Source organism: Tenrec ecaudatus, chromosome 7, assembly GCF_050624435.1.
Source record: "Tenrec ecaudatus isolate mTenEca1 chromosome 7, mTenEca1.hap1, whole genome shotgun sequence".
Lineage (NCBI taxonomy): Eukaryota > Metazoa > Chordata > Mammalia > Afrosoricida > Tenrecidae > Tenrec > Tenrec ecaudatus.
Genome location: NC_134536.1, coordinates 58,083,491 through 58,094,676, shown reverse-complemented (window position 1 = coordinate 58,094,676; position 11,186 = coordinate 58,083,491).

Here is an 11,186-nt window from a genome sequence, read left to right as displayed (position 1 = left end):
GGACAGGTCACACCCTCAGGAGGTGTAGTCAGGGTGATAGGTGTGGCTCCACGCCTACCTTCACCCAGGAATTTGTAATGGACACAAATGAACCACCAGAGTCCCCCAATCTCATTTGCATTCACATCACTAGCCTAGGATTGGTCTCTTGGTTAATGTGAGATTTGGAGCAAGTGGCCCTTCTCGATTCCCTGTGATCAACCCTACACCAATCCCAAGGACCTGCTGTCATCCAAACCTGGTAGTCTCTGAGTGGTACTGGGTACTGAAAGCTATTTACCAACTAGTACTGATTTTGAGATTTTTCCTATCATTTAAGTAAATAAATGAGTTCAAATCCTAAAATCTGAAACACTTGTTTATCATCTCTTACTGTCATTGAGCAGGCTACGTTATGTATAACAAAACAAAAATGTCAATACTGACTATGGTATAAAAGCAGGGTTGATCCTGCAGGAGATTTGGGTTAAGTTGACAATATACTTACTAGTCACTTCTAACAAAGGAGATGACAGAAAAAAATCAAAGAAAAACTTCCTTTGTCTGGTTGTCGTTGCTGTTAGTTACCATTGAGTCCATTCTAACTCATGGTGCCCTTCTGTACAACAGAACAAAACATCTCTGTGTCAGATTCAAGAGCACTGGCAGCTTGAGTCTAATTTAATTGCATTTGGTAAGGCAAAAGGATCAACCCTGCAGTTTAGAACAGTAGCTCTCAACCTTGGATGAAGTTCAGAGTCACCTTGGGAGCCTTGAATAATAAAACCCCCAATTCCCTAGGCTATGCCCCAGCCAAATTAAATTGGGATCTCTGGAGATGTGATATTATTATATTTCAATATTTTATGGGTGACTCTATCATAAAGCTGAGAACCACAATTTTAGAAAAGTTTTAATGAGTAAGGGTTGAAGGAAAAGGACCCACTCGTAATAAGGTTCTTAAAGGTCCTGTTCCAACCCCCTCCAAAAAACCCATTTTATTAAGAGCTAATCCAGACACCATACCATTCCACAGTTCAATCATATCAAAGAGTGTTCTACAATTGCTACCTACCAGAATCTGTTTCACAACATTTTCTTCCTTCTTGGACTCCTTGATATCAGCTCCTCCTTACCTCCCCACCCCCAACCCCCCACCATGTCCCAGCAATCCTCAGCCTAGTTCTTGTCTCCATAGATTCCCCACCTCCTGGGTTTCATGTACCAAACACCCAGAAATGCATAGTCAAGAAGGCCACCAGCCACGACAAAGTGCAACAGAGATAACCCCAATATATAAAAAACAGAACAAGCCCAAATCATATCTGCAGGAAGATGAAGTGACAAGGTTTTCACCATTCAAGTCAGGCTCATTATTGTAATCTGCTATGTTATCTCTCCAGTTATTGTAATTATTGTAATCTCTCATTATTGTAATTTGCTATCTTATCTCTCCATCTGGCAACCAGGTTATTCCCATCCCTCCATCTTGGCTAGAGGGGAATCGCTGAAGGCCTATTGTGTAGATCCTCCAAATGTACTTTGGGCTTCCACCGTCATCCATAGCCTTCTGCACATCACAATCTCATAATTTAAACTCTGATATTATTTCCAGTTTTAGATTCGGATTATATAATTTACCATCCTTGAATCTTGGATATTGGTATGCTAATTCCATGTGGGGTTAGCTGACGTCTCACTTAGATGACTTCGTGTTTGGAAACAGGGTTTTAAGACCCCAGATGCTATTCTATCTGATAACTGAGTACCACTTAATTTCTTCACCACACTTTGCTATAGCCCCCTAATCTTTTGTATTTCCTTAATGAGGATGAGTGTAGAGTGGGGCCACATTGTAAGAACTAATTGTTCTTAGATTGGAGCTAAGATCAAGGGCCAGCCCCAAATTGAATCCTGAATCGATGTTATCTGCCTCTGTCCAACTTAGAGATATCCTTGTTAATTTACGGCAGACAATCTTATTTATCCTATTTTTGGAATACAAAGACCTTCTGTTTATAGTGCCCATGGTACTAATTTTAAAACACTATCGAGAGAGGGAGACTGAACAAGTGTCAGCTGGCTATATACCATAATACCTGGGTTATTCACTTGCATAGAATAGGTCTTTACATGACTCTATGCTCTTTATACAAACATTGGGAGTTGGTGGTCAGGCAAAACTGACAATAACATGCAGTGACAATGTCCGACACAGCTCTGACATGACATGTCTTAATGCAGCATGTGGTGATCCATGTCTTAATACAGAAAGCTCAGGATTCTGAGTGCAGGATTCTGAGTGCAGCTGTCTTCTGCTTCTTCACACGCTGTCTAGTTTCCGTCCCAAGTCCTCAGGTTACAGGTATGTTTGAGGTAGAATCTAGATCACCTAGTGGGGTTTCCACGTTGCACCCCTCTGGTATGGCCTTTGGAGCTTGTTGTGCGCCATGAAGATCCAGGGCTCAATGCTCCCATGTGCTATGGCACATGCCTTGGGTCCCCAGGGGGTGTACAGAAACACAGACCACGATGGCTTATTAGAAGCATATTGCCAGGCATGCAACACCTTCAGGGTGCTTAAAAGTATTGTGAGTCATTTTTGCCCGGTCAGGAAGTCGGTCTTCCCGCCTGTCTGCCAACAGACATGCCCTGTCTTCTTACAGGCACCTCTGCTCCCTCGCCCACTTCTGACTGGACACTTTCAGGCATGAAAAAGGGAGGCAAAGAAGCCATATTCTACCTTCTGTTTTCTCATGTAATTCTACTACCTGAAAGATATAGACAACATGGCAGAGTGTCCTAACCGTGCGTGCCAAGGTGTCTTCGTGAGATGTGAATGTGTTAGGAGTGTGCCCATCTAAATGGGTCACTTCAGAGGACAGACTGATATCCTTAGGCAGCTGGGCAGCAAACGTGTCCCCAGGGCCAGTAATAATAGCTTTGATGTTTACTCAGGTTGCCAAGCAAACGCTGCCACATTTTATGTGTGCAGTGACACAAAAAAGCCCAGGAAGCTCTGCTCCCTGCTCTGACGCTGTCGGTTATATTTTCATGAGCTCTACCAGGTTGGTCTTTTAAAATCATTTTATTGGGGGCTCTAACCACAATCCATACATCCATCCATTGTGTCAAGCACATCTGTACATATGTTGCCATCATCATTCTCAGAGTGTTTTCTTTCTACTTGAGCCCTTGGCATCAGCTCATGTTTCCCCCTTCCCCCACCCTTCCTCCTTCCCTCATGAACCCTCGATAATTTATAAATTATTTTTGTCATGTCTTACACTGACCACTGTCCCTCTTCACCCACTTTTCTGTTGTCCATCTCCCTGGGAGGGGGTTGTATGTTGATCATTGTGATCAGTCCTCCCTTTATCCCTCCACTTTCCCCTTCCCCTTCTGGGATCGATACTTTCAACATTGGTCCTGAGAGGTATATCTGTCCTGGAGTCCCTGTGTTTCCAGCTCTTTTCTGTACAGTGTACACACTCTGGTCTTGCCAGATTTGTAAAGTAGAATTGGGATCATGTTAGTGAGGGGGAGGAAGCATTAAAGAACTACAGGAAAGTTGTATGTTTCATCGGTGCTATCCTGCACCCTGACTGGCTCATCTTGTCTTTGTGACCCTTCTGTAAGGGATGCCTAATTGTCTACAGATGGGCTTTGGATCTTCACTCTGCCTTCTCCCTCATTCACATCAACATGATTTTTTTGTTCTGGGTCTTTGATGCCTGATACCTGATCCCATCGACACCTCATGATCACATGGGCTGGTGTGCTTCTTCCATGTGGGCTTTATTGCTTCTCAGCTAGATGGCTACTTGTTTATCTTCAAGCCTTTAAGACCCCAGATGCTATATCTTTTCACAGCTGGGCAAATCAGCTTTCTTCACCACATTTGCTTATGCACCCGCTTTGTCCTCAGCAATCATGTCAGGGAAGGTGAGCATCACAGAATGCTGAGTTATTAGAACAAAGTGTTCTTGCATTGAGGGAGTATTTGAGTAGTGGCCTAATGTCCGTCAGCTACCTTAATACTTAACCTATAAATATATGTACATAGATCCATTCCCTATTGTTATATATACATATATTTACATATGTATATGCCTGTATTAAACTTCTGAAATGTCCTTTGCCTCCTAGTTCTTTCCTCTATTTCCTTTTGTCCCACTATCATATTCAGCCTTCCTTCGGGTTTCAGTAATTCCTCTCAGCTACATTGCCCTTGATCAAGCCCTACCAGGCATCCTATGCCTTCCTCGCCATTGATTTTAGATCACTTGTTCTTCCCTTGTCTCTGGGTTTGTTGGCACCACCTTCCACCCTCCACCCTTTCTTCCCCAGAGGGTAGGTTCCCTTGTTTGCTCCTCCAGATTGCTTATCATGCCTGTCTTATCTAGATAGACATGCGGAGACAATAACAAGCACAAAAACAAGACAAAGCAAAAATAAAAACAACAAAAGAAAACAACCCCCCCCCCCAAATCCATAACATCAAAAGGAAAAGCCTATAAATAGTTCCAGGCCTGTTTGTTGACCTTTAGGAGTGTTTTCTAATCAAGTCTGATGGGGTGCCACGGCCTGGCCCCAAAGTCTATTTTTGGTATTCCTCAAGGACTTCCTTTCTGTGCTCCCCTTGCTGCTCTGTTGCATGTCCTTAATGTTTCTCCCCGTTTACTAGGTGCTTCTTGTTGTATCTTCCTTCACCATCAATTGTCACGAAAGCCACCATTCTGTCTGAATACAGCCACAGCAGTATCCCGAGGCTGGCTGGGTTCCATGATGTGGTGGGGACAGTAATCCTGAGAGAGGGCTTCAGCTTTGCTCACGTAGTGAACTTTGACAGCCCACTGAACCTTTCTACAGGTCAGTTTTCTGCTTTGCATACTGCAGGGTAAGAACCATGGAAACATTCCTTTGGGGGGTAAGAACCATAGAAACATCTGCCAGGCTCACTTGGGAGCTGCTGCAGCCAGCAGCTCCAGGGTAGACATTACCCTTATGAGCACCAGGTAGAGGGGTATTGATTTAGGATTAGACATTACCCTTATGAGGACCAGATAGAGGGACCTTGATTTAGGAGTAGACATTACCCTTATGAGGACCAGGTAGAGGGACCTTGATTTAGGAGTAGACATTACCCTTATGAGGACCAGGTAGAGGGACCTTGATTTAGGGGTAGACATTACCCTTATGAGGACCAGGTAGAGGGGTATTGATTTAGGTAGGTGTGCAGGTCAGTTTTTTCAACATGTACAGTTGCCGCTTCTTTCGTTGATGTATTTTCTAAGACTATGTGTGCATCATAGGATGTTCCTGAAAGATTTTCCCATGTCTATGTGATGTAGCCAAATCAACTGAGACCAAATAATGCGATTCATAGAATGACAATTTCAATTTGTAGCTGTTTCCATCATGAGAGGGTAGAAGTAAGTGGATCATCCATGGTCTAGTACTTTCATTTGTGCATGCAGTCTTATTTCTAAAAATTAACTTTAATCATTCCTTCATTAATATCTAATAACAATTTTCTAAATTTGCCAAGGCAAATAAAAGTGAGTGTTTCTCCTGATTGCCAAATGAGGAGTTATTGTGTATATGTTGGTTCTTCTCTAGAGTCCTTGTGCCCTCCGAGCTGCCCACTTCTGTTTGCATAGAGCCTGTTGGGATATGCACTTTCCCAGGTTAACTTGCACTAAAATACTAAAATATTCAAGTGTAATAATAATTAGAAAAAACAAAACACCTCACAAAGAAAAAGTGAGCTTCTTCCGAGCTTCAGTATCATCAGTCAACTAATAAGCTAGTCATCACCTTGAATGTCATAAAACCCCAAACAATTAATACTTAGAAGGTTGATTTAATATGATGAACATAGCAATTCATTCATTTTGGGGGTCACTGTGTTTGAAATTCACCATTTGAATCTACGCTTCATTAAGCCCAACGTTTAATGGCATAATAGACCAAACTTAGAGATCCATATTTTAATGGGAAAAGACCTTTAAAACACAGATATGTGCCTGTGAAATAGAACATCATGTAACTTGACCATGTTATCATCGGACATGAGACTCCCAGTTGCAGGGCCAGGATGCTGCTGTGGGCTCTGCAGCCTGGTGGCTCCCACTGGGAACACTTCTCCATGAGCACTAGGCTGAGGTCTCCCTGAATGTCGACATCTTCTCTGCTAAGTCAGCTCCTTAGGGGAGACCGGTTATCCAGGAGCAAGTTCCCCACTACTTGACAGTGTGAGTCCAGGGGGCTGAGAGGGGTGGGAGGCAGTGGGTGCTCTTTGGCTAGACTCAGCAGTAGTAGGAGCCAACAGGAACCAGAATTGAGAGTTTAGGCTTGGGTCTCCGCACTGTAGACTTAGGTTACTATGAGTCAAAATCAACTTGATGGCACTGGGTTTTGTTTTGTGTTATCAGATTCTGAATTTAAAATGGGTTCTCTTATCCAGATACATCTTTTACGCCAGCCCCACCCTATGGAGGATTCTGAACATGGAAATCATCTAAAGAGCTGCTCTTCTGATAATCTGTCCATGCAAAGGATGTGCTCGGTGCTCATTACAGGGAACATAGAAGAAACAGCATAACACAAATCTTGGCTCAAAGCAGAGACTAGCAGAGAGATGTTCACTTGTTTTCATTGACTGTGCAAAGGCTTTCAGCTGTGGAGAACCTTGAGGGATGGGAATTCTGGACATGGCCCTGAGCTCATGAGGAACTGTACACGGGTCCAGAGGCAGTTGTGTATGCAGAACAAGGGAATGTTGCACATTTCAAATCAGGAAATGTGTGTGTCAGGGTTGTATCCTCTCACCATACTTACTCAATCTGTATGCTGAGTAAATCATTGGAGGAGCTAGATTGTATCCAGAAGAGTGTGGCATCATGATTGGAGGATGGCTTATTAAGACCTGTGGTATGCAAATGACACCAGCTCGCTTGCTGAGAGTGAGGAAGAATTGAAACCCTTACTGGTAAAGATCAAGGACTGTAGCCTTGAGTATGTATTACAACTCAAGGTAAGGAAGACCAAAATCCTCATAACTGGCCCAATAGGTAACAACATGATAAATGGAGAAAAGGTGGACTTGACAAGGATTTTGTCTTACTTGGATCCACGATCAACGCTCATGGAAGCAGCAGAAAAGGGATCAAAAGGCATATTACATTAGGTAAATCTGCTATACAAGACCTCTTAAGAGTATTGAAGAGCAAGGATGTTACTTTGAGGACTAAGGCACGCCTGACTCAAGCCATATTCTCCATTGCATCACACGCGTGTGAAAGTGGGACATGGAATAAGGAAGACAGTAGAAGAATCGATGCACTTGAATTGTGGTGCCAGAGAGGAATATTGAAAGAACCATGGACTGCTGAAAGGACAAACAGATATTGGAAGAAGTATTGGAGGAAGTAAGGCCAGAGTGCTCCTTAGAGGAAAGAATGGCAAGACTTCATCTTACATACTTTGGATATATTGTCAGGAAAGACCATCCCTGGAGAAGGACATCATGTTTCATAAAGTGGGGGGATAGAAAAAAAAAAAGGAAAGCCCTCGCTTCACACAGTGGCTGCATCAAAGGGTTCAGGCACAGGAACAACTGTCAAGATGGTGCAGGACCGTGCAGTGCTTTTGTTCTGTTGTGCATAGGGTTGCTATGGGTCGAGGCCAACTTAATGGTACTGAACAAGAACAACATAAACAGGTGGTGTTTTATGTTTGCTAGTGATGCTGGAAGCTTTGCCACCACTATGTCAATGGTCAGCAGGGTCATCTATGGTGGACAGGACAAAATAGACTAGGAATCAAGGTCTGGCAATCTACTTCCTACACTTAGCCAGTGAAAGCTCTGTGGATCACACAGACTATTGTCTAAGAAAGTGCCTGAAGGTGTTTCTCTCATGGAGAAAAGCACTCAAAACACACTGTGGCTGCCACCATGGGCTTGAGCACATGAATAATTGTGAAGATGGCAGAGGACGGAAAAGCATCTTGTGTTATTCTACCATGAGGTCACCATGGGTTAATCGTGACTGAACTATAACTAATAACTGCAATGTAACATAAAAGGAGCGAGAAGATACCCCATTCACCGTTACAAACCCCTCCCCCCAGTTGGGGTACCTGGTGACTTAATGTCTCGGGGATGCCTGTGGCAATGGCTATGGTGATCACTTTGGTGAAAGCCTCCTGAGGGTGGCTGTCAGAGGGACCTCATGGCAGCTTGATTCCAGAGCTAGGGGACCTATAGATCAGGTGACACTTGTCAGGAAAGTCGGCTGTACCTGACACGTGCACTGTGGTATCTGGCTGGCTCGTGTGTCAGCAGAGTTCTTGTGTTAAGAGCTCTGAAGAGCTTCTAAAGTGCTTTAGGGCAGCGGTTCTCAACCGTGGGTCTGTGACCCATTTGGGAGGTTGAATGACCCTTTCACAGGGGTCATCGGATTCATCACAGTAGCAAAATTACAGTGATGAAGTAGCAAAAAATAATTTTATGGTTGGGTTCACCACAACGTAAGGAACGGTATTAAAGGGTTGCGGAACGAGGAAGGTCGGGAGCCACTGGTTTAGGGGGTTATGTTATAAGGTGTGGCTCCATGTGGGGTGCACACGAGCAAAAGAAATTAAAAAATAGTTTCACGTACATAATGTCAAGTGCTTTCTGTGCATATTGTAAATAAATGACTTAAAGGAGAAACTGGAAAAAAATTCAGTAACTTTTTTTGAGGAAAATTATATACCCATTACTACTAAGTGGATTCTATCTAAAAATGATCTATAGAACAGAGTCGAACTGGTCCTTAGGGTTTCCAACTTTGTGAATCTTTTCGGGAGCACACAGCCTCATCTTTCCCCTGCTAGGCAGCCCGTGTGTTTCAACTCCCAGCGTTGTAGCCAGAAGCCCAATGCTTGTCTCCCTGCACAGCAGGGGCTCCTAGAAGACCACGTAGAAGCTGAGAATTTGACCGATGTCCACCAACTCTGTCCAAAATAAGGGATTGTGTGGCTGAATTCAGCTAGTTCGTCCATGGGCATGTGATGGGTCATGTTTAGCTAGCTACTCCCTTGGCAGCTTTTCCCATTAGGCAGCTCCGTCTGTGAAGACGAGCCTTGGGGGGAGGGGCTTCTGCTTGATATTGACTCTTCACCTTCAAACCCCCAAACCAAACCAAAAATGAAAAACAGGTTGTTCTGTGTTGTTTCTGCCTGTGAGTGGAGTCTCCCTTCTAGTGAGCCTATGTGCGCAAGCCTGGGAGTCTGCGCCACAGGGTCTTCAAGGTTGCGACCTTTTGGAAGAAGATGATCAGCGCTTTCTGCCGAGAGAGATTTCTGGTTGAGTGGGGAACCATTGGCCCCACTCAGCTCAAGCACTTGCCTCGAGTGAGGCTTGGGGATTTAATAGTGTGTTTACATGGATGTTTTAGCATCTCCAGACTTGGCCAATTCATGTTCTCAGAGTTTTAGACTTGTGCGCTTATTAATCTCACAGCAGTTGTACAATAATGGAGCAGGTCTCAAACAAGATAGTTGCCAAGAAAATGCTTGGTTTCTAAAGTCATCTTCAAATTTAATTATACTTTTAGGGAAACTGGCTATAATTCCAAATGGGAGACTTGTGGTAATGTGCTAATCACACAGGGATGCGGCACTGCTCACAGAACTTGAGAATCATTCACACACACACACACACACACACACAATCGTGTTTACGCACACGCGCACACACACGAGAGCATATGCATCACAACAGTAGTGTGTATTCTATTTCTCTGTAAAAACACTCAACGTCTGAGTTGGTAAGACATATGTGTCTTTGTCATGGAAATTTCTTATACACATGGAGTGACACTTGAATTAAGTAAGCTGTTTTCTTCTATCAAAGTCTTTGCTACCAGATTGGTTGATGTGATCACAATACTGACTTAGTGACATTTTCTTGCAGTTATATGAGCTCACGTTGTTTGGCTGTATCACACCACCTTTGGAATGTATTTTGTCAAAAGGCAGCTTGCACATAATGACAGGTAATCGCTACCAAAAAAAGAAGAAAGGGTTTGATCACTCCTGTATTGATCCACTATCATTTGCTTCTTTCAGTAAGCTTACACATACAAATCTGTCCACACATATTACATGTGTGCACATTTTAGTTTTAATGGTAATTTATATTTTTACAAGACTCAATATATGGTGCTGTTCAGGGTTGATTAAATACAAGTGATGGAAATGCAGCCAGTCAAACAAGATTAGGGAAAGATTAGAAACGCATTTTAATTAGAAAATTGCCACCTCAACTCCTTTAAAGAAGTAGGCAGGCATAAATAATAAATACAACCATTTAGAGATTTTTCTTTCCTTGACAGGCAGCCCTGGACTGGCATTCCAGAAGGCTGCATTCCAATCACACCCCGGGCACCGGTGTTCTTGGTGACCTTTTGCAATTGTGTGATGGATCCTTCAGGAACTGGGAACATATTAGGTGATCAATAAATGCCTTTGAATTTCATTAAGCCCAGGAGGAAAAAAAATCTCATGTCTTTGTTTCCAACACAGGACAATTTTTAAGGAGGAGATCCCGAGATCAGCCTACAAGACTGAGACTCTTGGCTTTGGGGGATTTCATTCATTTCTGGATAAGGAATAGAGTCAATGAGTTTGTAAGGTGTCCGGAAATATTTTATTTTTTTTCAACATGGAAATAATAATATTAAGTAAATATATATGTAATCTCTACATTTTAAAGGTTCATGGAAAACTTTCATTTTCTTTTCATTTTCCCATGGGTTTTTGAATCTTCCTTGTATGCACATATGAGTATATAAGGAGTCTTTTGTTTTACATCTTGCCATAAATGGAGGTGTAATTTACCAATAAAATGATCTGTTATCCCTTGGGAGGAGCCCTGGTAGTGGAGTGATTACGTGTTGGGCTGTGATCCGCATGGTCAGTAGTTTGAAACCACCAGCAGCTCTGAGGGAGAAAGACTGCCTATCCTTCATGGTTTCTGCTTGTTTAGATTGGAAATGCCCTTGCTGATTAATGGGCATAGTTTATGCCCTCGTCTCCATACTCTATGACGCCTCATGAGCACTCCACACTATCTTACTTCTATTGGTCTTTAAAGAGTTGTGTAACAATTTTGCTACAAACTTAGTGGCTTAAAACAAGAGGAATGTATGATCTAA